General features: G+C 39.9%; 1 pseudogene; it reads right to left on the bottom strand.

Annotated features, from left to right (window-relative positions):
* Positions 1–845: 845 nt before the first annotated feature.
* On the bottom strand, positions 846–27,556 carry LOC111751920 (flavin-containing monooxygenase 5-like; annotated as a pseudogene).

Below are 27,556 nucleotides of genomic sequence, written 5' to 3'. Positions count from 1 at the left end.
CTTTTGGATTTCTACATGCTGTCTCTCTATGGATTCTTGCAACTTATTAATTTTTCCACTATGTTCTTAAGTAATCTTTTTGAGTTCTTCAACAGTTTTATCAGTGTGTTCCTTGGCTTTTTCCGCAGTTTGCATTATTTCGTTTGTGATGTCTTGAAGCATCCTGTAAATTAGTTTTTTACATTCTGTATCTGATAATTCCAGGATTGTATCTTCATTTGGGAAAGATTTTGATTCTTTTGCTTGGGGAGTTGGAGAAGCAGTCATGGTCGGCTTTTTTATGTGGTTTGATATGGACTGCTGTGTCCGAGCCATCACTGGGAAACTAGATTTTCCAGGTAGTTGGCTAAAAAAAAATGCAGTCAGATCCCTATCAGAGTTCTCCCTCTGGCTCAGGCTATTCGGATGTTAATGAAGCCGACTGGGGAGGGTGGGGGAGGGATCAGAGAGAAAGGAGAGTAGCACCTCAGAATATAGCCAGAGTTGCTTGTCTTGCTTGGCATGACTATTATATCTGAGATTTCCGTGGGGCGCGTCGCCTATGTGTGCTGGCTGTGTGGAGATTGCCCCCGGGGGGTCTGGCCCGCTAGAGTCATGGTCAGATCCTCCGCTATCAGCCCATGCCCAAGGTTAAGGTTCCCCTACTGGGACAGTGCACTCCCGACTCCAAAACCAGTCACTGCCTCCCAGTGACTTCCCGTCCCGCCAGCCACGTTGCCTCGCTGCCCCCACGAACCGGCTGGGCTTCTCCCCGGGGTCAGCTCAGGATAGCGGAGCAGCTCCCCGGGCCTGCGCCGTGACCGCGCGTCCCGGCTGGGACGCCGCTCTCCTCACTCCAAGACCAGTCACTGCCTCCCAGGGACTTCTCCCACCGGCTGTGCCGCCACGCCGCCCGCGCTAACTGGCTGCCCCCTCCACGGGGTCAGTTCAGGGGGATGGAGCTGCTCTCCGAGCTTATGCGGCTCCCGCGCCCTGCCCAAATCCCGGCAGGACGGCTCCCCGGCTGGAACGCCGCTCTCCCCGCTCCAAGACCAGTCAGTGCCTCCCGGGGACTTCTCCCACCGGCTGCGGAGCCACGCCACCCGTGCGAACCGGCTGTGCTCCCTCCCGGAATGAGTTTGGGGGCTAGGGCTGGGCCCCTTGTTTGTGCCGTCTGTCCCCCTGGGCTCTGCCCCAAATCGGGCGCCGAAGGTCACCTGACTGGTACGCTGTCTCCAGGCTCTGAAAACAATCGCTGCCTCCCCGCATTTGTTCGTTCTCTGTCTCTAAATCTGTGTTTGTTGTTCAGAGTTCGTAGATTGTTATGTATGTGATCGATTCACTTGTTTTTCTGAGTCTTTGTTGCAAGAGGGATCCGCGGTAGCGTCCACCTAGTCCGCCATCTTCTAAGTGGTTTTCTATTTCTAGCTTTTTAAGGAAGTGCCATATCGTTTTCCAAAATGGTTGTGTCATTTTACATTCCCACCAGCAGTACATAAGAGTTCCAATCTCCCTGCAGCCTCTCTATTTGTTATCTTCTGTTTTTTTTTTTTTTTTTTATTCGTGCCAGTAATGGTATTTCATTGTAGTTTTGATTTGCATTTCTCTAGTGGGTAGTGATCGCGAACATTTCCTCATGTGTCTGTTAGCTGTCTGAACATCTTCTTTGGCGAAGTATTGTTTCATATCCTTTTCCCATTTTTTAACTGGATTATTTGTCTTTTTTTTGTAGAGGTGTTGGATTTTCCTATAGATTTTAGAGATTTTTTTTTTTTTTTTTTTTAGAGATTAGACTTTTGTTGGATACCATAGCCAAAATTTTTTCCCAGTCTGTAGGTTATCTTTTTACTCTTTTGGTGAAGTCTTTTGATGAGCATAAGTATTCAATATTTAGGAGATCTCATATATCTGGCTTATCTTCCAGTGTTTGTGTATTGTTAATTTTGGTTTGTATGCTGTTAATGCCATGTATTAGGGCCCTTAGTGTTGACCCTATTTTTTTCTTCCATGATTTTTATAATTTTTGGTTTTATAGTTAATTCTTTGATACATTTTTAATTAGTTTTTGTTTTATAATGTGAAGTATGGGTCCCGTTTCATTTTTTTTGGAGAGGGACATCCAGTTTTGCCAGCACCATTTGTTAAAAAAACCCATTTAATGGACTTTGGACATTTGTCAAAAATCAAGTGGCCATAGGTAGATGGATTTACATCTGGGTTCTCAAGTCTGTTTCATTGGTCAGTGTGTCTGTTGTTGTACCAGTACCAGGCTGTTTTGACTACCATAGCTGTATAGTAGGTTCTGAGGTTAGATAGAGCGAGGCCTCCTACTTTGTTCTTTTCCTTCAGTAATGCCTGGGGCCTCTTTCCATTCCATATAAAGTTAATGATTAGTTTTTCCATATCATTAAAGAATGCTGTTGGTATTTGGATCAGGATTGCATTGTATTTGTAGACTGTTTTGGGTTTTTTTGGGTAGAAATAGCATTTTCACAAAATTGAGTCTACCTATCCGTGAGCATGGTATGTATTTCCATTTATGTAGTTAGTTCTCTTTTAGTTTCTTAGAGTAGTGTTTTGTAGTTTTCCTTGTATAGATCTTTCACATCCCTGATTGGATTTATTCCTAAGTATTTTACTTCTCCAGGGGCTATTATAAATGGTATTGCTTTCCTGATTTCCTATTCGTAGTTCTCTTTGTTGATGTATATGATTCCAACTGATTTTTGTATGTTTACCTTGTATTCTGCTACTCTGCTGAATGTTACTATTAGTTCCAGTAGTTTTCTTATGGAGTCTTTAGGGTTCTCTATGTATATTATCATATCATCTGCATATAGGGATAATTTTAATTCTTCCTTACTAATTTGGATGCCTTTATTTTTCTTGGCTTATTGCTCTAGCTAGGACTTTCAGCCCAATGTTAAATAGGAGTGGTGATAACAGGCACTCTCATCTTGTTCCTCTTCTCAAGAGGAATGTTTTCAGCCTCTCTCCTTTGAGAATGATGTTGGTTGTTGGTTTTGTATAAAAAAATTGTATAGATGCCCTTTATTATGTTGAGCAATTTCCCTTCTATTCCTATCTTATTGAGAGTTTTTATCAGGAATGGGCATTGAATGACTTTGTGTTGAGATAATCATGTGATTCTTTTATTATATTTATGTGGTGGATTAAGTTGATCGATTTTCTAATGTGGAACTATCCTTGCATACCTTGTATGAATCCCACTTGGTCATGGTGTATTATTATTATTATTTTTTTATATGGTGCTGAATTCTCATTGGCTAGAATTGTGTTGAAAATTTTTGCGTCTATGCTCATGAGAGATATTGGCCTGTAATTTTCTTTTTTCGTGGTGTCTTTGCCTGGCTTTGGTATCAGGGTTATGCTGGCTTCATAGAATAAATTCAGAAATATTCCTTCCATTTCTATGTTCTGAAATAGTTTGAGTAGTACTGGTGCATGCTCTTCTCTGAATGTTTGGTCGAATTCTCCAGTGAAGCTATCTGGGCCAGGACTTTTTGTTGGGAGTTTTTAAAATTAACTCTTCAATCTCTTCTCACGTTATGCATCTGTTCAGGTTTTCTACCTCAGCTAGTGTTAGTTTATGTAGGTAGTGTGCTTTTAGAAATTTGTCCAATTTTCTCTAGGTTTTCAAATTTGTTGGAGTACAGTTTTTCATAGTATTCTGTTATGATCCTTTTTATTTCAATTGGGTCTCTTGTAATGTCCCCATTTCATTTCTTATTTGGGTTATTTACTTCCTCTTTCATTTTCCTTTGGTTGGTTTGGCCATTGATTTGTCGATTTTGTTGATCCTTTCAAAAAACCAACTTTTGGTTTTGTTGATTCTATTATTTTTCTATTCTCTATTTCATTTATTTCTGCTCTGACCTTTATTATTTCCTTTATTCTGGTGGCTGCAGACTTCTTTTGCTGTTCTCTTTCTATTTGTTTGAGTTGTAGGACTAAGGTTTTGATTTTGTCCCTTTTTTGATGTTTGCATCTATTGCTATAAATTGACCTCTGGGCACACCTTGGATGTGTCCCATAGGTTTTAGTATGAGATGTTGTCGTTCTCAATTGATTTTAGAAATTTTTTGATTCCATCTTTGATATCTTCTGTTACCCAGTGGTTTTTAAGCAAGATGTTATTCAGTTTCCATGTATTTGAATTTTTTTCCCTTGTTCTTCCCATTATTAATTTCTACTTTGATGGCATTCTGATCAGAGAAGATGCTTTGTATTATCTCAGTGTTTTGGATTTTGTTGAGGGTTGCTCTATGGCCTAAAAAAGATGTGGTCTATTCTGTAGAATGTTCCATGTGCATTAGAAAAGAACTTATACTTTGCTGCTGTTGGGTGGAGTGTTCTATATATGTCTATGAGGTCAAGTTTGTTGACTATGGTCTTAAGATCTTCTGTAGCTTTACTGGGTTTCTTTCTAGATGTTCTGTCCTTTAACGAGAGTAGTGTGTTTAAGTCTCCTACTGTTATTGTTGAACTCTTAACTTCTCTTTTCAGTGCTGTTAGAATTTATGTATTTTGGAGCCCTATCATTGGGTACATAGATATTTATTACGGTTATGTCAACATGGTACACTGTTCCTTTAATCATTATATAATGTCCTTCCCTTTCGTTTATGGTGGATTTTGCCTTAAAGTCTATTTTACCTGAGATTAGTATTGTCACTCCTGCTGTTTTTTGGCTGCTGTTTGCTTGATGTATTTTTTTCTATTATTTGACTTTTAATATATTTATGTCTTTGTTTCTAAGGTGTGTCCCCTGTAGACAGCATACTGATGGGTCATTTTTTTAAATCCAATCTGTCACTCTCTGTCTCTTCATGGGTGCATTGAAATCATTTATGTTCAGTGTGATTATCCATAGGTACGAGTTTATTGCTGCCATTTCGTAGTGCCTTTTGTGTGTGTGTGTGTGTGTGTGTGTGTCATGCTGATATTGTCTTTGTTCCTCCTTCTCTCCTGTGCTGAATTCCTTTTGTTTGTGAAATTTCGTTTCTTTCATTATTATAGATTCTGTGTTTACTGAGACTTTGTTTTTCTTCTTTATTTTGTTGAGTAGGCTTATTAACTTTCTTTGTGGTTATCTTGAAATTTACCCTTATCTTTCTAAGTTTGAACCAGTCTTTTATTACTTGATATGGACTTCCTCTCCATTTGAATGTTCTAGGTCTATACCATGTGTTTGCCCTTTCCTTGGGGGTGTGGTCTGCTTCCAATATAGGTGGACTTTTCTGCAAGGCATGAGAGCTTTTGCTCGCTCTGGATCCTGCAGCTGCCTCCTGTTTGTCTGAACTCCGGGCCTTGGGACTTGAGCTAGCAGCTTACCTGTGGTCTTGCCTGTCAATCTTGGGATTTGTCAGTCTTCAAGGCCCACGAGCAAGAGCCCTGCTATCTGACCTACCAATGTGGGTATGAGCAAGGGCCCCTGCAGCTACATGAATTAGAAGATGTCTCCAGCCTGACCTATGGGACTTTCCGGCTTCTACAACCACGTGAGCCGTTTCCTAGAAGTAAATCTCTTTATATAGATTATTTATATGCTTTACTGGTTTTGCTTCTTTAGAGAATCCAGCCTGAGACATAGAGGGACAGGGTTCAGCAGGAAAGGCCCAGGATTGTGCCTTTAGCTGTGTTTTCTAACCATCTGTAAGCCTCTGTATTTTTTTTCTCACAAGGTTGTTGTTCAAAAAGTAGATTAGCTTAAAAAGCACTTTTTATCCACCTACTGTATAACTTAAGCCAGATAGTACATATTTTTTAATGCTTTGTAACTTGCTATATTAAATTAGTTATCTATTTTTAATTCTGGAGAAAAGCATTATGCATATTACTCGATATGAGGTTACTGACCAGTGTGTTGATGATTATGAAATCCAGGTTAAAGAAAAGTTGTTAATGAGCCATAAAGGAAAAGCACAAAACTAAATAATTTTAAGGTTTTTTATTTTTGAAGTTAAGGCACTTTCTTTAGAGTCACTAAAACACAATTATATTAAGAAAATATATTTAGCAAGTGTTTTATTTAATTGAGTAAAGCAAATGAACAGTGCTGATAAATCCCATGCATTGTTGTTGTCAGTCACTGTAGAGCCAATTCCGACTCATGGCGACCCCATGTGTGCAGAGTAGAACTGCTCCATAGGGTTTTCAAGGCTGCCTTTCAGAAGCAGGTTGCCAGGCCTGTCTTTTGAGGGTGCCTCTAGGTGGGTTCGAACCAGCAACTTTTTGGGTAGTAGTTGAGTACTTAACTGTTTGTGCCACCCACATGGCCTAGTCCCAAGTGTACAGATTAATATTTGGTTTTGGGTGGTGTATTTGGTTCTGATATATTTCAGAGCCAGAGACTAAAGTTTATAAACATGGCATTGCTTTTTAAAAAACAAATTCTTAATATTTTTGTTCCTTTTTTTTTAACTAATGACTGTCTGTACTTAGAAGATTGTCTTAGTTTCTTACCACTGCTGTAATAGAAATAGCACAAGGGAGTGGCTTTAATGAACAGAAATTTATTTCCTCACAGTTTAGGAGGCTAGAAGTCCGAATTTAGGGTACTGGCTCTAGGTGGAGGCTCTCTTTCTGTATCAGCTCTGGGGAAGGTCCTTACCTGTTTTCAGCTTCTGTTCCTGGGCTCCTTGGTGATCTTCATGTGGTATGGCATCCATCTTCCCCCATCTGTGCTTGCTTCTCAGTGCCTAATCTCCTCTTTTATACCTCAGAAGTGATTGGTTTAAGACACATCCTACACTGATATGGCCTCATTAACATAACAAAAAACCTATTCTGAAATAGAATTATATCCATAGGTATATGGGTTAGGATTTACTGCACATTTTTTGAGGGGGGGCACAATTCAATACATAACAAAGGTGTATTACTTTTTTTTTAATAGTTGTAACAAATTACCACAAACTTAGTGGTTTACACATTAAAATTTATTATCTTAGCATTCTGGAGGTCAGAAGTCACACGGGGGCTAAAACCAAGGTGTGGGCAGGGTTGTGTTCCTTCTGGAGGCCATAGGGAAGAATCCATTCTCTACCTTTTCCAGCTTCCAGAAGCTGCCTCCATTCCTTGGCTTGTGGCCCGCATTCATCTTCATAGCCAACAGTTGCATCCTTCTGACCTCTTCTTCCACTGTTGCATTTCCTTCTCTGAATCTCCTGCCTCCTTCTTTCCCTTATGAGTACCTTCGTGATTATATTGGGCCCACTTGGATAATCCAGGATAATCTCTCCATCACAAATCCTTACCCATATCTGCAAAGCCTCTTTTGCTGTGTGAATCAACATATTCACAGACTCCAAGGATTAGTTATGCAGTTGTCAGTAATACTACTGTTAGTAGTAGTGCTATTGTTATTCTGAGTTGATTGTGTGTGTATTGTGGGGTACAGCAGCTGCCATGCCATTCAAACTACTAGGAGAGATACAGGAAGATTTTAACTTCTGCTGTACATAACAAAAGAAATTCCAGTTTATCTTCAGTCAACTTCAGCGAATATTTAAATGTCTTTATGAAGTTTTTAGGAGCCCCAGTGGCACTATGGCTAAGTGCTTGGCTGCTAACCAAAAGGTTAGTGGTTTGAACCCATCCAGCGGCTCCACAGGAGAAAGACCTCGTGATCTGGTTTCATAAAGATTGTAGTCAAGTAAGCCCTATGGGGCAGTTCTACTCTGTCTCATGGCGTTGCTATGAGTTGAAATCTACTTGACAGCACTTAACAACAACAACATGAAGCTTCTGAGATGCATGACAGATGTTTCTTCTTAATGATACAGCCAAAGACAGAACACAGGCTGCTTAAGTACACCTCCCCTCTCTCCACACCCTGTTCCTCTCTACTATGCCTTTCCTTGGGCACAGGTACACACATACACACACACTCACTCAGCATGATGTGCTAAGATAAAGTTATGTGCCAGGTGCTATTGAAGTAAGGAAGTCAGAGAAGGCTGTCTAGAAGAGCTTTTCCCTAGTTTGTGTCTTCACAGATGAACAGGGCAAAGCTGACAAAGTGAGAGAAGCGATTCCAAGTAGAGTGAGGAGTGTGTGCAAAGGAGAAGATGGCTCCTTCGGGCAACCTGCAAATAGGTTAGGATGTCTGATGCTCAGAGAGTTCAGAGATGTGGTTAGAAAGATAAACAAGGGAAACGTTATGGAGGGCACTTGATGGCGTGTTGAGATTTGGGCTTCATTCTGAAAGCTGTTGGCAGCCTTTGAAGGGAAAGTTTGTTATTATTATAGGCAGTATTTAAATAACATTTTCAGTAAAAGAAACAAAGCCTTCTTGGATAAACGATTGATTCCAGGTCAGGGGAAGAAAATATATAAGATGAGCCTGGTGTATCATATCATGTTAGAATGCAAAGCGGGCTCTCCAAGACTACTAGGGAGATATCAGGAGGAGACCAGAGCCAAGGTGAGAGCCTGCCACTGTTCCAACTTTCATTTTAAAATGTCTTTCTCTCTTTTAAAATTCATCCCTTCACACACACACACACACACACACACGCACAAACTGCAGATGACTTCCCAAGCCTATCCCTACCCCTTACCTGGGATTAGCTCACTGACCTTTCTAATGTAAATGAGTCTGACCTCTCCAATGTCTCCAGTTTCAGTGCCACAGATACTCAGACAAAAGACCCTGAAAACAGAAGAGCGGCGTAAAGAGGGCCATGGAGCTATGAATTATTGTTGTTGGGTGCCATGGAGTCAATTCCAACTCATAGTGACCCCATGCGACAGAGTAGAAGCACCGCATAGGGTTTCCCAGGCTATAATCTTTACAGAAGCAGGTTGGTAGGTCTTCAGTTTTCTGCTCACAGCCAAGCACTTAACTCTTTTGCCACAAGGGCTCCTTGAAGCTATGAATATTCATACTGTAATATTTTTGTCTCATTCATATTTAATATGTTTATTTGGCTGTCTCTAAGCTGTAAGCTCCCTGAAGAGGGTGGCCATATTTTTATATATCTTCTATTCCTATTTCTTAGCACAACAGGTTACCCAAAGCAGTCACCCAGGAAATATTTATTGAATGAATGGGGGTATAGCAAGCAGGTAGTTAACATCAGGCAGGCCCAGTAGGTTGGAGCAGGAATCCAATCATGAACAGTGGGTTAGAAGCAAAATCGTAGTTCTTGAAAAGGTATGTGGTTGGGTTGGAGATGGGGCAGAGGAAGGATGGTAAGCCAAGAATTCACACCAGAGAAGTTGGTACACAGCAAAGGAAACTGAAGAAAGGAATGAGGCACATGAGAGCTGGTTGTTACTGTTTCTGGGGTATGAGACTAAAACTTTTTCAAAGAGGAAGGCAAGCTTTCCAATGTCAGACACTGTAGAAGATTAGGGTTGGGTTTGGTAAATGCAGTTGGTGAGTTTCTGGTTTGTAGCTTCTTACATTTTCTCCTGCCTAGGAACAGGATACAGAGCCCTGGTGGGGTAGTTAAGTGCTTGGCTGCTAACCGAAAGGTTAGTGGTTCAAACCCACCCAGTGGCCCTATAGGAAAAAAGACCATTACAGTCAAGAAAACCCTATGGGACAGTTCTACTCTGTCACATGGGGTCGTTATAAGCCAAAATGGACTTGACGGCACCCAACAACAAGGATAGGAAAGGAGTCCCTGGGAGGCGCAAACGGGCTTGGCTGCTAACAGAAAATTTGGCAGTTGAGTCTGTCAGATGCTCCTCAAAAGAAAGGCCTGGCATCTGCTTTCAAAAAATCAACCTTATGGAGTGCAGTTCTATTCTGACACACATAAGTTAGAATTGACTTGATGACAACTGGATTTTAGGGATAGGATTGATTCAAGAGTTCCGGACCCATCTAACCTTGAGGATTAGATGAGATTGTAGGGTCAGTGAGCCAAGCAGACCATTGCGCTTGAGGGTAGGTCTTCAGGGATGGTTAGAATTCTGTCAGGTGATGATCTGCCTTTGGAAGGTTGTCCTGACAGGCAGGTTTCACTCTGAGAAGAATTCTTAAATAGGAGATATTTGCCTTCAATGCTTCCAGTCTGACTCTCCACTTTTTGGTCTTTCCTGTTTCCCTTAGGGTCTAATCTCCTTATCTTCTTTCCCATTTTTTTTTCTAACAGAACTTTTTCACAGGTTAAAAACAAAAACAAAAACCCTGAAATTAATTAAATTTAAGATGTAAATGGTTTAATACAGCTTTCAGACTCTCATTTCATGGTGGTTTTGAATTTAACAGGGAGACACGGGTCCAACTAAAGGAAAGAGTGCAGTATATTTCAGAAGTTATGATGAGTTACTCTACACTTTTAGTGTTTAGAAATAAGCAGTCACTCCTGGTGGCGCAGTAGTTGAAACTTGGCTGCTAAGCAAAAAGTTAGCAGTTTGAATCCAGCAGCCTTTCCTTGGAAATCCTATGGGACAGTTCTACTGTGTCCTGTAAGGTTACTATGAGTCAGAATTGACTCGATGGCAATGGGTTTGCTTGTTTTTTTTCTTTAGTTGTTTCTGCAAAACACAAAAATTGTTAGCAAATGAGCTTAATAAAGGAAAAGTGTTTTTAGGCTTTTTAGTTTCTAATTAATTGAAGTCTAGCATGTTTTTACTTGTGTCTTTTAACCTCTATGCTATAAACTAAAACTTTCATGTCTGGGTGAGAATTTGATGGAACTACTTCAAAGGAAGGAAGCATAATATGGAAGATTAGGTCAATGATAAAATAAAATTTTATTTATAAATTCCGATAAGAAGAATCTAGCGTTGTGAAAGCAATTTAGTCACACTTTTTTTTTTTTTATGTTGCAAAAGCGTTCTTAGTGTCATCTCCTTCCAATTATTCAAGGGCATGACACTTGAATTTTCTCAATCAATGATGCTCTCTGGGATGTAACTTTTTCAAAACATTATGAAGTGGGGTGGGTTAATGGGAATGCATTTCATTTATTTATATAAACACTCACACATATACATTAAAGTCTTCAGAATCTTGAAACAAAAAATGTGGCAAGATAATTTATTAAGATAATAATTTGTTTCTGTCTATATCCTTATCCCCCACCATTCTACAAAAATGACCAAGCCTTTTGTGTTCCCTTGTTTCAGGGAAATTTTTTGTTTCATGACCAAAGAAATGCCTTACTTACAAGATGCTTCCCCTTCTAGCTTTTGTTTCCTTAAATTCTGAGCTCTTGGAAGAGAAGATAATAAATATCATTGAGGCAACAAGACAGGAGAAGGAGTGACTTCACCCCACAGTGCATGATATAGAAATCTGGTCTGAAAGAGTCTAGAGAGCCCTGGCAAGACTTCAGCGAGAATGGCTGTGTCGTGTTCCTGGGAAGCCCATCTCTGCTGGAGCCCTCATCTTCAGCAATGATTCTTTAGCCTACACAAGGCAGGGAAGCCAAAAGCCTCCAGATTTTAAGAGAGTGCTTTTCTTTTTTTTTTTTTTTAGACTTAAGCAATGAGGTTGTCAGTAAGAAACATGATGGAGTGGAAATCAGACTATTCCTCCATTTTGGGTAATCACATAAGCTTCCTGTACTCTGGGGAAATCCTGGGAAGAAACCCTAGTAATGACTGAGATGGAACTCCCTGATTTTAGCAGGTTGAGGGTTGAAATTCTGATTTAATATGCCATAAAGAAAATAAAAAAGTGATTACTTCCTGGATAGTTGATTCAGAGGACTAAGATTCATACTTGTTTTTGTGCATAATAGCAAAATGTAGGAAATGTTGCCATTGAGTTGATTCTGACTCATAGCACCCCTACAAGACAGAGTAGAATTGCCCCATAGGGTTTCCCAGGAGTGGCTGGTGGGTTGGAACTGCCAACCTTTTGGTTAGCTGCCGATCTCTTAATGACTGCACCACCAGGGTTACCCTAGGAAATGTCTATAGTTCCTTGCAAATAAGGAGAAAAAAACAAAACACATAATTGAGTGAGATAAAGTAAGGAGTTAGGAATTCCATGATCCTATGAGGATCTCCAACTAATCGTTATAATGATTTACCTACCATTTTTCTATTGTTCTTTTCCCCTGGGCAATACCTGCCCTCATGTTCTTCACTGAGGGCAATTTTCTCAGCCCTAGAAGAGAAAATTCAGAGTCTGACAGGGTTCCAAGAAATGCGAGGGGAACACTTTACTGAAAGGAGAGAACAACTGTCAAAAAAAAAAAAACCTGAGGATTTAATTTAGCCAATATATTGGCCTTTCTCCAGAAAACTGGGTTTTTATTTTTTTTATTGGCCTTTCTCCAGCATTTACTCACATACCTTTGAATACTTGTGTAGCCTAGGGAGACTAGAGTTCTGTGATAGTTAGGATGATACCCAGTGTCTGGATAAGACTGATAACAGCCAGTGTTGGCTTCTCCAGGTTAGAAGAGAACATAAGTTTTTACAGGGGCACCTCATTATAAGTAACTCTGATCAGAACATTAAGGAAGGGAAAAGAAAAGTATATCCTGTAGCAAAGATGACAACATCAATCTTTTCTTCTATGGTGCCATCATCAAAAATGGCATCTGACTCCATGAATTCCTTCACGTTGGGCTTCAAATGGACTCTTCCAGAAATTATGTGATTGGGCAGGTCATCACTGACTGTTGGATGCTGACTTAAAAGTCTGTATATAAACATAAAAAAAGCCCAAGTAAGTGAATATACAAAAAGAAAGATTTTTTTTTTTTTTTGCACTTGATCTCCCAGGCCACTAACTCAGTTCTTAAAAGTAACCATTTCCTCCCTCCATCTATCTACTCTTGTCTTTGGTTGAGAAATGATACTTTTAAGCTCCAAAGAATATTTTGTGCCACACTCGAATGTCCTTAAGTTCTCTTTATATTTTTATTCAGGTCGACTTCTCTTTCCTCCTCTATTTCCCCAGGCTTGTGTTCTGACTTTCTAACTAATCTTATTCTCTCTGGATGCTGACTTCATTTACATGGGATGGCATTTTTCTTTGCCAGCTCACTGGAGCTAAGGTCTGGTTACTGGAGTACCCTTTGTGGCAGCTGTTCTGCAGGTGGTAAATGTGAAGTGGTCCACTTTGATGGCCCCAAGATAGAGAAACATGCAAACAGCCCTTCCCTTGATGAGGCAACTGGAGGGAACCTTTCTGTCCTCTGGTAACAAGGATTCTTAGCCATGGAGAGGATGCAGCTCACTCATTCATCACTTTTCTTAACCTCAGTGCTACGAAGACCAGGCATTCTTCATGCAGAGCTGATGTTGACCTTCACCAAAGAGTTTTACACTAAGTCCTTCCCAGGACCTACCACTCTGACTGCCAGTTGGAATAAAAATAATATGACTGAATAATTTCTGTTTGGTTCACTCAAATACAATCTCATGATTATTGCAGATGTCCCGAGGCACTTACCTGGCCCATGGGGGAGAAAGACTTTCATAGAACCCAAAGCTTTGTTTCATGCCTGTTGCCCTTAGGCCCCAGCAACTGTTTAGCTCAGGGGAGGAGGATGAATAGAGTGGGATTTGGAAGGAAAAGGAGTCATATTCCTGGTGTTCTGTTTCCAGAGTAGTCCTTTCTGCTTTATCCTTGTAATCAAGGATTTTTAAAGAACAGACTACAATAGTCATGAGATTGTGTTTGAGTGAATCGAACAAATTATTCAGTCAAATTATTTTTATTCTTACTGATTTGTAGCTCTAATGCAGATCTCTCTTCTGGCTTCCAGACCCAGCTTTTTATTCATCTCCATTTGATTGTCTCATAGGCACCTCAAACATAACATGGACAAAACAGAACTCTCAGTTTTCACCTCTGAACTTGCTCCTTCCTTGACTACTTCCCACTCCCAGTGCAGTAAATCTCCCATTGTTGTTGTGTGCCAGATACTGGATGCTGACTCCTAGTGACCTTATATGACAGAGTAGAACTGCCCCATACGGTTTCCTAGACTGTAATGTTTATGGGAGCAGATCGCCAGGTCTTTCCTCTTGTGGAGCAGCTGGTGGGTTAGCAGCTGAGTACTTAACCATTTCACCACCAGGGTGCAATGTCCCACTAGTTAACCCAATTATTCATCAAATACCTGAGAGTACTTGATTCTTTTCTTTCCTCCATTCCCTTTTCATATTCAATACATCTGCAAGCACCCTAGGTTTTATTCTCAAAGCACCTCCTCACTCTATCCACTTTACTTCTTCTCCTTTCCTATCATAGTAATTCATGCCACCTTAATTACTTTCCTAAAACCAAAATCAAACCCACTGCCATCCAGTCGATTCTGACTCATAGTGACCCTGTAGGACAGAGTAGAATATCCAAGGCTGTAACCTTTTTTTTTAAATTGTGTTTTAAGTGAAAGTTTACAAGTCAGTCTCTCATACAAAAGCTTATACACCCCTTGCTTATGTACTTCTATCTGCTCTTCTCCTAATGAGGCAGCACACTGCTCCTCTATACCCTGTATTCCTCATGACCATTCAACCAGCTCCTCTGCCTTCTCATCTCTCCTCCAGACAGGAGCTGCCCACGTAGCCTCATGTGTCTGTCTACTGGAGCCAAGAAGGTCACTCCTCACCAGTCTCATTTTATGTCTTATAGTCCAGTCCAATCCCTGTTTGAAGAGTTGGCTTCATGAATGGTTCCAGTCTTGGGTTAAGAGGGTCTGGGGACCATGACCTCTAGGGTCCCTCTAATCTCAGTCAGATCATCAAGTCTGGTCTTCTTACGAGAATTTGAGGTCTGCATCCCACTGTTCTTCTGCTCCATCAGGAATTCTATGCTGTACTCCCTGTCAGGGCAGTCATCGATGGTAGTCAGGCACCATCTAGTTCTTCTGGTCTCAGGCTGATATAGTCTCTGGTTTCTGTGGCCCATTCTGTCTCTTGGGCTTATATTTACCTTGTGTCTTTGGTTCTTCATTCTCCTTTGCTCCAGGTGGGTTGAGACCAATTGATGCATCTTAGAGGGCCACTTGCTAGCGTTTAAGACCCCAGGCATCAAGTCTGTAATATTTACAGAAGCAGATTGCCACATCTTTCGTGAAGTGGTTGGTGGGTTCGAACCGCTGACCTTTTGGTTAGTAGCTGAGTGCTTAATCACTGAGCCACCAGAGCTCCATAATTACTCTTCTAGGCTCCTCTTTTTTCTTCTTGATCTCACCCCTGACCTCTAGACTTCCCATTTCCCACACAGCAGCCTGAGTAGTTCTTAAAAAATGTGCATCAAATCAGCACCTTCCCATGTTTAAAATACTTAACAGTTTCCCACTCTTCTTAGAATAAAAATCCAAACTCTGCCTCGTGGCACAGAGGCATCTGACCTGGCTCCTGCCTCTCTCTGGAGGTTTTTCTCATGCCATTCTCTCCTCTTTGACTTTGTCCCAGTCATAATTTTCTCCTTTCTGCTCTTCAGTTTGCACCAAGCCCCTTCCTAGTGCAAGAATTTAGTACTTGCTGATCCTTCTATTGGAACCCTTGTCTTCTGACTCTTCTTATTGTGGCTCCTTCTTGTTGTTTACCTTAGCTTAAGCATCACCTCCTCAAAAATAAATGCCTTTTTGACCATTCCATTAAATTAGCCATCCCCGACATGTTACTTTATCACATGATCCTATTCATTTCCTTAATAGCTCTCATCACATTCTGGAATTGCTTTTTTTTTTTTTTAAATTGTCTATCTCCAAGTAGAATACAGTTTCATTCTGCATTTGGAATATTTGGTAGATGCTCATTAAATATTTTTAATGATTGAATAAATAAATGCCAGTTTCCTTTATCTCATTTGCTAAAATACTTCAGGAATTTCTCTCTTAGAATTGCTTTTAGAAACAATTAAGTAGTCATATATGAAAAAAAAAATATTGTTTTATAATCTGAGACCAGTATCTCTTAGGTTGATACTTTCATTTTAATCTTCTTCATTCTGTTCTTTTTCTTTTCTTAACTCAGCTTTGTATTGATTGCCACTTCTATCTTTTGTCCTTTCATCAGAAGTTGTGGGTGGCTTCTGAACCAAGGCATCTGCAGGAGAAAGACCTGGAATCATAAGAGTACTCAAGGAAAGGAGGGGGCCCTTAGGTATTGCCACTTCCACGTGGCTTTCTTGACGTTTCCACCCCCACCCTCAGTTAAATTAATGACTGTCTACTTTGAGTTTCACTGTATCCTACATTGACATCTGTCTTAGCTCCAATCACACTTTCTTGTTCAACTATGTTTTCATATTCATCTCTCTCCTCTAGACTTGAAGCTTAGTTGAAGGGAGAAACAATGCATTATTTATTGTTGTGCTTGACATAATGAATAACTGTTGAATGAATAAGATTAAATGGCATCAAAAAACAAATCTACATTTATGTACTAGTATAAGTGCTTTATAGTAATAAATGTGTGAGATTAATAGACCAACATAAATGTAAATTGCCAGAAGCTGAAGGTGAATTCTCTTTTACATGTGCATATAATTACATAAATTAAGACAAATTACCACCTGTGCTGAGGCTGCAGGCCGTACGGTGCGTGATTGAATCTTGAGTTCAATGTTTTCTTAAGAGGGTTATTTGTTAGTGCTGTAGTTGCTGTTTTCTGGAGAAAACTATTGAACCAAGTGAAGAAGGAACTGTCCATGGGACATTCATTTTCTCAAACACAATGTAAAATCCACGCTCCTCGTCTAGTGCTAAGGAATACCTGAGGAAAAGAGAGAGAAAGCAAACCAGCAAAGGAGAGAGAGAACCCTGTAAATGAGAGGATTTTTATTCCTATTTTGCCCTTTACCCACTTTTAGGAGTGTTGGCTAGTAGGAGGTAAAATACCATCCAATGGTCACCATTCAGTGCTTTGCCAGAGCTCTCTACCGATTTCCAGAAAAAGGCTGCATATATGATATCAAATTTCTGGATGAAAAAAAATTCATTAATATGATTGCTTCTGAATTACTCTTTTAAAAAGTATTCTTGGATTTTGATATAACTGTGTTTTATATATAAATAAGGATTTGAACTTAGAAGTGAATGACTATATTAACTATGATAGAGTTCTACTCTATAGTTTGCATTAAAATAAAAACATAGAGGCAAGGCCAAGATGGCAGAGCAGTCAGAGGCTTCCCGTGGTCCCTCTTACAACAAAGGCCTCAGAAAACAAGTGAATCGATTATATATGACAATATAGGAGTCCTGAACAACAAAGACAAATTTGAGGAGTTGGACTGAGCAGCAGGAGCACGGAGAGATAGTTGAGAAGCAGTGAGGAATTTTCAGACTTGGCCTGGCTGGCGCCCTGCAGGCTGGATCAGCCAGCATGAATGTGCTGAGGCAAGTAGTAGCACTCAGAACATATTCTCCACACTGGAAGAAACCGAGCAGCAGAGAGTCTGCACGAGCCTGCAAAACCAGGGGAAAATGGTGCTAGATCTGCCAAAGTTAAGTGCCAGTGTCTAACCTACCTTGAGGGGTAAAAAAATCCTTTCCACCCTGGGAAGTACCTCTCTCCCATTTACCTACCCCTTTCCAGGTCTGCTCCGGTCCTGATCAGCTTCAGTGATTGCCTTGCCCCCTGGGCTGGAAGTGGGTCCTGTCATATGCCTCAAGCCATTCTTTTAGTTTTGAAGGGGGGAACAAATTAATGAGAAACAGGAAAAAATAATCTGCCAGCTTTCCTAAGCCGGGACCTCAGGGTAGGCACAGCCCCTTTGCCTAGGCACAGGCATAAGGGGCCCACAGACTTTGAATGCCTTCCACCCCTGCATAAACCTGTGTGGGCCCATTTCAACAGCATAAGCCCTTGTTAGCAAAGTACAACAGGGTATGTACCTGAAGCCTGTTTTCGACTACAACAACTAAGGGGGAATAGCAGATTCATGACATTGGACACTGCCCTGCCCATTAAGTAGGGTCCTCACCTACCCACATCAGGGGCCTGAGAACTGGTGGCTCCACCCACTCCACCTAGCCACCCACAACAAGGGTCCAAGAATAAGTAGTGCCTCCCAGTGCTTGCAGACAACAGCACTGGGTACTTAAAGTCCGGCGGCAAAACCCACCCACCTACAAGCTCTAGGGAACGGGGACACACCTTCCACCCAGGCACTCAGGGGCAGCCATCGGCCCCCTATCTTGTTCAGTACATAGCCCCCTACTGCAGCCAGATACCTGTGCCTGCTCCAATCACCCCTACATAGCGCTGCCCATCTAGGACTATAGGTGAGAGCCTGCACCACACGCTCGGAGACTGATGACCTGGACACCTGAGCTGAATCCACACAAGAAAAGTAAACAGACTCGTGGGCTCACATATCTAGCAGCAGCTCTAAACACCTGGTGAAAGGATGTGACAGCTTCAAAGACACTAATAATCAAATTAGCTCACATGACCAGCCTATATGGGCACATCAAAACAAAAAGCTAGGACACAGTAAGCAAACATAAATATGTATAATAAATTATTGATGGCTCAGAGACAATAGTCAACATCAAATCACATAAAAAGGTAGACCATGATGGCTTCAACAAGTGGCCAAAACAAAGAACCAAAAAAAAGAAAACCATCCTGGAGGAAGAGAAGGTCTTGGAATTACTGGAGGTAAAATTCAAAAGATTAATATACAGAGTTCTTCAAGAAATTAGGAAGGAGATCAGGCAAAATGCAGACCAAGCCAAGGAACACACAGACAAAGCAACAGAAGAGCTTAAGAAGGTTACACAAGAACATAAAGATAAATTTAACAGGCTACAAGAATCCATAGAGAGACAACAAATAGAAATTCAAAAGAGTAACAATAAAATTTCAGAATTACACAACTCAACAGAAAGTCATAGGAGCAGAATTGAGACAATGAAAGTCAGAATTAGTAAGTTTGAAGATAAAGCACTTGACACCAGCTTATTTGAGGAAAAATCAGATAAAAGAATTTTAAAAATGAAGAAACCCTAAAAATTATGTGGGGCTCCATCAAGAGGAATAACCTACGAGTGATTGGAGTACCAGAACAGGGAGGATAACAGAAAATACAGAGAGAATTGTTGAAGATTTGTTGGCAGAAAACTTCCCTGATATTGTGAAAGACGAGAAGATATCTACCCAAGAAGCTCATCGAACCCCAAACAGGGTAGATCTCAAAAGAAAGTCACCAAGACATATAATCAAACTTGCCAAAACCAAAGATAAAGAGAGAATCTTAAAAGCAGATAGAGATAAACGAAAAGTCACCTACGAAAAAGAGTCAATAAGACTAACTTCTGACTATTCAGCAGAAACCATGCAGGCGAGAAGGCAATGGAATGACATATATAAAGCCTTGAAGGAAAAAAATTGTCAGTTAAGAATTATGTATCCAGCAAAGCTGTCTCTCAAGTATGACAGTGAAATTAGGGCATTTGCAGATAAACAGAAGTTTAGTGGATTTATAAAAAACAAACCAAAATTACAAGAAATACTAAAGGGTGTCCTCTGGTTGGAAAATCAATAACATCAGATAACAACCCAAGACTGGAACACAGAACAGAACAACCAGATATCAACCCAGACAGGGAAGTCACAAAAATAAATCAAAGCTAAAACACTGAAAAGAGGGAAACAGAGATGTCGATATGTAAAAGACAATAACATTAAAACAAAAAAGAGGGACTAAATAATGTAGTCATAGAACTTTCATATGGAGTGGAAGTCAAGGCAATATCAAGAAATAAAAGATTGCTTCAAACTTAGAAAAATAGAGGTAAATACTAAGGTAACCACAAAGGAAACTAACAATCTTACAGATCAAAATAAAAAAGAGGAAAAACATAACAACTCAGCAAATACAAAATCAACAACAATGAAAACACATACAGAAAAACGACTCAGCACAGAAAACTGAGTGGAACAAAGAAACTGTCAAACACACACACACACAAAATACATCAAAATGACAGCACTTAACTCATACCTATCAATAATTATCATGAAAGTAAATAGACTAAATGCATCAATAAAGAGGTAGCATGGATAAAAAAAAGGTCTGTCTATATGCTGCCTACAAGAGACACACCTTAAACTTAAAGACACAAAAAAACTAAAAGGATAGAAAAAAATATATCAAGCAAATAACAGTCAAAAAAGAGCAGGAGTGACAATATTAATCTCTGACAAAATAGACTTTAAAGCAAAATCCATCACAAAGGACAAGGAAGGATACTATATAATGATTGAAGGGCCAATACACCAGGAGCACATAACCATAATAAATATGCACCCAATGACAGGGCTCCAAAATACATAAAACAAACTCTAACAGCATTGAAAAGAGAAATAGACAGCTCCATTACAATAGCAGGAGACTTCAACACACCATTTTCGGTGAAGGACAGAACATCCAGAAAGAAGCTCAGTAAAGATGCAGAAGATCTAAATGCCACAATCAACCAACTTGACCTTATAGACATATACAGAACACTCCACCCAACGGCAGCCAAATATACTTTCTTTTCCAAACACATGGAACGTTCTCCAGAATAGACTACATATTAGGCCACAAAGCAAGCCTTAACAGAATCCAAAACATTAAAATACTACAAAGCATCTTTTCTGACCATAAAGCTACAAAAGCAGAAATCAATAACAGAAAAAGCAAGAAAAAAGAATCCAATACATGGAAATTGAACAATACCTTGCTCAAAAAGTACTGGGTTATAGAAGAAAACAAAAAAGGAATAAAGAAATTCACAGAATCAAATGAGAATGAAAACATGTCCTACCAGAACGTTTGGAACACAGCAAAAGCAGTGCTCAGAGGTCAACTTATTGCAATAAATACATCCAAAAAGAAGAAAAGGCCAAAATCAAAACTCAACCCTACAACTCAAACAGAAAGAGAGCAACAAAAGAAGCCCAAGGGCACCAGAAGAAAGGAAATAATAAATATTAGAGGAGAATTAAATGAAATAGAGAATTAAAAAAACAATTGAAAGAGTTAGCAAGACCAAAAGCTGGTTCTTTGAAAAGATCAACAAAATTGATAAACCACTGGCCAAAATGATTAAAAAAAAACCAGGAAAGGGAGCAAATAACCTGAATAAGAAATGAGATGGGTGATATCACAACAGACTGAAATGAAATTAAAATAATCATAGAAGATTACTATGAGAAATTGTACTTTAACAAATTTGAAAACCTAGAAGAAATGGATGAATTTCTAGAAACACTCTACACACCCAAACTAACACAAACAGAGGTAGAACAACTACATAAATCCATAACAAAAGAAGAAATTGAAAAGGTAATCAAAAAACTTTCAACAACAACAACAAAAAAGCCCTGGCCCAGACTCTGCTTCACTGCAGAGTTCTACCAAACGTTCAGAGAAGAGTTAACACCACTACTACTAAAGGTATTTCAGAGCACAGAAATGGATGGAATACTACCAAACTCGTTCTATGAAGCCAGCATATCCCTGATACCAAAACCAGGTAAAACCCCAAAATGAAACCAAACCCAGTGCCGCTGAGTTGATTCCGACTCCTAGAGACCCTACAGGACAGAGTAGAACTGCCCCGTAGAGTTTCCAAGGAGCGCCTCATGGATTTGAACTGCTGACCCTTTGGTTAGCAGCCGTAGCACTTAACCACTAGGCCACCAGGGTTTCCAAACCAGGTAAAAAAAAGACACCACTAAAAAAGAAAATTACAGACCTTTACCCTTCATGAAGTTAGATGTAAACGCCCTCAACAAAATTCTAGTCAATAGAACAACATGTCAAAAAAACAATTCACCATGACCAAGTGGGATTCATACCAGGTATGCTGGGATGGTTCAACATTAGAAAAGCAGTTAATGTAATCCATCATACAAATAAAATGAAAGACAAGAACTACATGATCTTATCAACTGATGCAGAAAAGGCATTCGACAAAGTCCAACACCCATTCATGATAAAAATTCTCAACAAAATAGGAATTGAAGGAAAATCCTCAACGTAATAAAGGGCATTTATAGAAATTTTTTTTATAGAACAGCCAACATCATCCTGAATTGAAAGAGTCAGAAAGCATTCCCTGTGAGAATGGGAACTAGACAAGGATACCCTTTATCACCACTCTTACTTGGCATTGTGCTTGACGTCCTAGCCAGGGCAATTAGGCTAGATAAAGAAATAAAGGGCATACGGATTGGTAAGGAAGAAGTAAAAGTACCTCTATTTGCAAATGACATGATCTCCTACATAGAAAACCCTAAAGAATCCTCAAGAGAAATACGGAAACTAACAGAAGAGTTCAGCAGAGTATGAAGATACAAGATAAACATACATAAATCAATTAGATTCCTCTACACCAACAAAGAGAATGTTGAAGAGGAAATCACCAAGTCAATACCATTTACAATAGCACCCAAGAAGACAAAATACTTAGGAATAATCTAACCAGAGATATAAAAGACCTATGCAAAGAAAACTACAAGACGCTATTACAAGAAACCAAAAGAGACCTACCCAGACCCAAAAACACCCAGAGACCTACGTAAGTGGAACAACACCTTTCTCACGCATAGGAAAACCCAACACAGTAAAAATGCCAACTCTACCAAAAGCAATCCATAGATACAATGCAATCCCAATCCAAATTCCAATGACATTTTTTAATGAGATGGAGAAACAAATCACCAAATTCATATGGAAAGGAAAGAGGCCCTGGATAAGTAAAAAAAAATATATAAAAATAAAGCATTACTGAAAAAGAAGAACAAAGCGGGAGGCCTCACACTATCTGATTTTAGAACCTATTATACCACTGCAGTAGTCAAAACAGCCTGGTACTTGTACAACAACAGACACACAGACCAATGGAGCTGAATTGAGCATCCAGACATAAATCCATCCACATATGAGCAGCTGATATTTGACAAAGGGACAAAGTCAGTTAAATGGGGAAAAGACAGTCTTTTTAACAAATGGTGCTAGCATAACTGGATATCCATCTGCAAAAAAGTGAAATAATACCCATACGTCACACCACGCACAAAAACTAACTCAAAATGGATCAAAGACCTAAATATAACATCTAAAATGATAAAGATCATGGAAGAAAAAATAACAGCAACAGTAGGAGCCCTAATACATGGCATAAACAGTATACGAAACATTACTAGCGATGCAGAGACATCAGAAGAGAAACTAGATAACTGGGAGCTCTCCAAAATCAAACACCTACGCTCATGTGAAGACTTCATCAAAAGAGTCAAAAGATTACCTACAGACTGGGATAAATGTTTTTAGCTATGACATTTCCGATCAGTGTCTGATTTCTAAAATCTACATGATACTGCAAAAACCCAACAACAAAAAGACAAATAAACAAATTAAAACATGGGGAAAGGATATGAACAGACACTTCACCAAAGAAGATATTCAGGTGGCTAACAGATACATGAGGAAATGCTCATGATCATTAGCCATTACAGGAATGCAAATCAAAACTACAATGAAATTCCATGGCACTCCAACCAGGCTGGCATTAATTCAAAAACCAGAAAATAATAAATGTTGGAGAGGTTGTGGAGTGACTGGAGCACTTATACCCTGCTGGTGGGGATGTAAAATGGTATCACCACTTTGGAAATTGATTTGGCACTTCCTTAAAAAGGTAGAAATAAAACTACCATAGGATCCAGTAATCCCACTTCTTTACAGGAACAGATACACGCACGCCCATGTTCATTGCAGCACTGTTTACAATAGCAAAAAGATGGAAGCAACCAAGGTGTCCATCAATGGATGAATGGATAAATAAATTATGGTATATTCACACAATGGAATACTATGCATGGATAAAGAACAATGATGAATCAGTGAAACATTTCATAACTTGGAGGAATCTGGAAGGCATTATGTTGAGTGGAATTAGTTGCAAAAGAACAAATATTGTATGAGACCACTATTATAAGAACTCAAGAATTAGTTTAAACACAGAAGAAAGTATTCTTTGCTGGTTATGAGGGTGGGGACGGAGGAAGGGAGGGAGGGGAGGGGTATTTACTAATCAGATAGTAGACAAGAACTATTTTAGGTGAAGGGAAAGACAACACGCAATACAGGAGAGGTCAGCACAACTGGACGAAACCAAAAGCAAAGAAGTTTCCTGAATAAACCGAATGCTTCAGAGGCCAGAGTAGCAGGGGCAGGGGTCTGGGGACCATGGTTTCAGGGAACATCTAGGTCAACTGGTAGAATAAAATCTATTAAGAAAACATTCTGCATCCCACTTTGAAGAGTGGTGTCTGGGGTCTTAAAAGCTAACAAATGGCTTTCTAAGATGCATCAGTTTGTCTCAACCCACTTGGAGCAAAGGAGAATGAAGAACACAAAAGACACAGGTAATTACAAGCCCAAGAGACAGAAAGGGCCACATAAACCAGAGACTACATCAGCCTTAGACCAGAAGAACTAGATAGTTCCTGGCTACCACTGATGACTTCCCTGAGAGGGAACAAAACAGAGAATCCCCGATGGAGCAGGAGTGCAGTGGGATGCAGACCTCAAATTCTCATAAAAATACCAGACTTAATGGCCTGACCGAGACTAGAAGCTCCCTGCAAGTCATGGTCCCCAGATCTTTCTGTTGGGAGTACTCAAAGAAATATTAATTTGACCCCCCACGTGTCTGTCAGTTTGTTATACTGTGGGGCTTGCATGTTGCTGTGATGCTGGAAGCTATGCCACTGGAGGACAGGTTTCAGATGAGCTTCCAGACTCAGACAGACCAGGAAGAGGACCCAGCAGTCTACTTCTGAAAAGCAAGAAAACCTTATGAAATAGCAGTGGAACCTTGTCTGATATAGTGCCGGAAGATGAGCCCTCAGGTTGGAAGGCACTCAAAAGATGACTGGGAAAGAGCTGCCTCCTCAAAGTAGAGTCGATCTTAATGACGTGGATGGAGTAAAGCTTTCGGTACCATCATTGGCTGATGTGGCACGACTCAGAATGAGAAGGAACAGCTGCAAACATCCATTAATAATCGGAACCTGGAATGTATGAAGTATGAATCTAGGAAAATTGGAAATCATCAAAAATGAAATGGGATGCATAAGCATCAGTATCCTAGGCATTAGTGAGCCGAAATGGACTGGTATTGGCCATTTTGATTCGCACAATCATATAGTCTACTATGCTGGGAATGACAACTCGAAGAGGAATGGTGTTGCATTCATCATCAACAAGAACATTTCAAGATCTATCCTGAAGTACAATGCTGCCAGTGATAGGATAATATCCATACACCCACAATGACGACCAGTTAATATGACTATTATTCAAATTTACACACCACCCACTAGGGCCAAAGATGAAGAAATAGAAGATTTTTATCAGCTGCTACAGTCTGAAATTGATCGAACATGTAATCAAGATGCATTGATAAGTACTGGGGTTTGGAATGTGAAAGTTGGAAACGAAGAAGAAGGATCAGTAATTGGAAAACATGGCCTTGGTGATAGAAACAATGCCGGAGATCGAATGATAAAATTTTGCAAGACCAACGACTTCTTCATTGCAAATATCTTCTTTCACTAACATAAATGGCGGCTATACACACAGACCTCGGCCAGATGGAACACACAAAAATCAAACTGACTACATCTTTGGAAAGAGACAATGGAAAAGCTCAATATTATCAGTCAGAACAAGGCCAGGGGCCAACTGTGAAAAGACCATCAATTGCTCATACGCAAGTTCAAGTTGAAACTGAAGAAAACCGGAGAAAGTCCATGAAAACCAAAATATGACCTTCAGTATTTCCCATCTGAATTTAGAGACCATCTGAAGAATAGATTTGATGCCTTGAACACTAGTGACCGAAGACCAGATGAGTTGTGGAATGACATCAAGGACATCATCCATGAAGAAAGCAGGAGGTCATTGAAAAGACAGGAAAGAAAGAAAAGACCAAGAGGGATGTTGGAGACTGAAACCTGCTCTCAAACATCGAGCAGCTAAAGCAAAAGGAAGAATTGATGAAGTAAAAGAGCTCAACAGAAGATTTCAAAGGGCAGCTTGAGAAGACAAAGTAAAGTATTATAATGACATGTGCAAAGAGCTGGAGAAGGAAAACCAAAAGAGAAGAACACGCTTGGCGTTTCTGAAGCTGAAAGAACTGAAGAAAAAATTCAAGCCTCGAGCTGCAATAGTGAAGTGTTCTACAGGGAATAATATATTAACAACGCAGGAAGCATCAAAAGAAGGTGGAAGGAATACACAGAGTCATTATACCCAAAAGAATTAGTCGATGTTCAACCATTTCAAGAGGTAGCATATGATCAGGAACCGATGGTACTGAAGGAAACAGTCCAAGCTGCTCTGAAGGCATTGGTGAAAAACAAGGCTCCAGGAATTGATGGAATATCAATTGAGATGTTTCAACAAACAGATGCAGTGCTGGAGATGCTCACTTCTCTATGCCAAGAAATATGGAAGACAGCTTCCTGGCCAACTGACTGGAAGAGACACATATTTATGCCTAGTCCTTTTTTTTTTTTCCCCAAGAAAGGTGATCTAACTGAATGTGGAAACTATAGAACAATATCATTAATATCACATGCAAGCAAAATTTTGCTGAAGATCATTTAAAAACGCCTGCAGCAGTATATCATTAAGGAACTGCCTGAAATTCAGGCCAGTTTCACAAGAGGACGTGGAACCAGAGATATCATTGCTGATGTATGATGGATCCTGGCTGAAAGCAGAGAATACCAGAAGGATGTTTACCTGTGTTTTCTTGACTATGCAAAGGCACTCGACTGTGTGGATCATAACAAACTATGGATAACACTGCAAAGAATGGGAATTCCAGAACACTTAATTGTCCTCATGAGGAACCTTTGCATAGATCAAGAGGCAGTTGTTTGGACAGAACAAGGGGATTCTGATTGGTTTAAAGTCAGGAAAGGTGTGCGTCAGGGTCATGTTCTTTCTCCATACCTATTCAATCTGTGCACTGAGCAAATAATCGGAGAAGCTGGACTATATGAAGAAGAACGGGGCATCAGGATTGGAGGAAGACTCATTAACAACCTGCGTTATGCAGAGGACACAATGTTGCTTGATGAAAGTGAAAAGGACTTGAAGCACTTACTAATGAAGATCAAAGACCACAGCCTTCAGTATGGATTGCACCTCAACATAAAGAAAACAAAAATTCTCACAACGGGGCCAATAAACAACATCATGATAAACGGAGAAAAGATTGAAGTTGTCAAGGATTTCATTTTACTTGGATCCACAATCAACAGCCATGGAAGCAGCAGTCAAGAAATCAAAAGACGCATTGCATTGGGTAAATCTGCTGCAAAGGACCTCTTTAAAGTTTTGAAGAGTAAAGATGTCACCTTGAGAACTAAGGTGCACCTGACCCAGACCATGGTATTTTCAATTGCATCATATGCATGTGAAAGCTGGACAGTGAATAAGGAAGACCAAAGAAGAATTGATGCCTTTGAATTGTGGTGTTGGCAAAGAATATTGAATATACCATGGACTGCCAAAAGAACGAACAAATCTGTCTTAGAAGTGCAACCAGAATGCTCCTTAGAAGCAAAGATGGCAAAACTGCATCTTACATACTTTGGACAT

This window comes from Loxodonta africana, chromosome 3 (assembly GCF_030014295.1).
Source record: "Loxodonta africana isolate mLoxAfr1 chromosome 3, mLoxAfr1.hap2, whole genome shotgun sequence".
Lineage (NCBI taxonomy): Eukaryota > Metazoa > Chordata > Mammalia > Proboscidea > Elephantidae > Loxodonta > Loxodonta africana.
The sequence above is the reverse complement of the archived record's forward strand: the minus strand, read 5'-3'. Positions and strand labels throughout refer to the sequence as shown.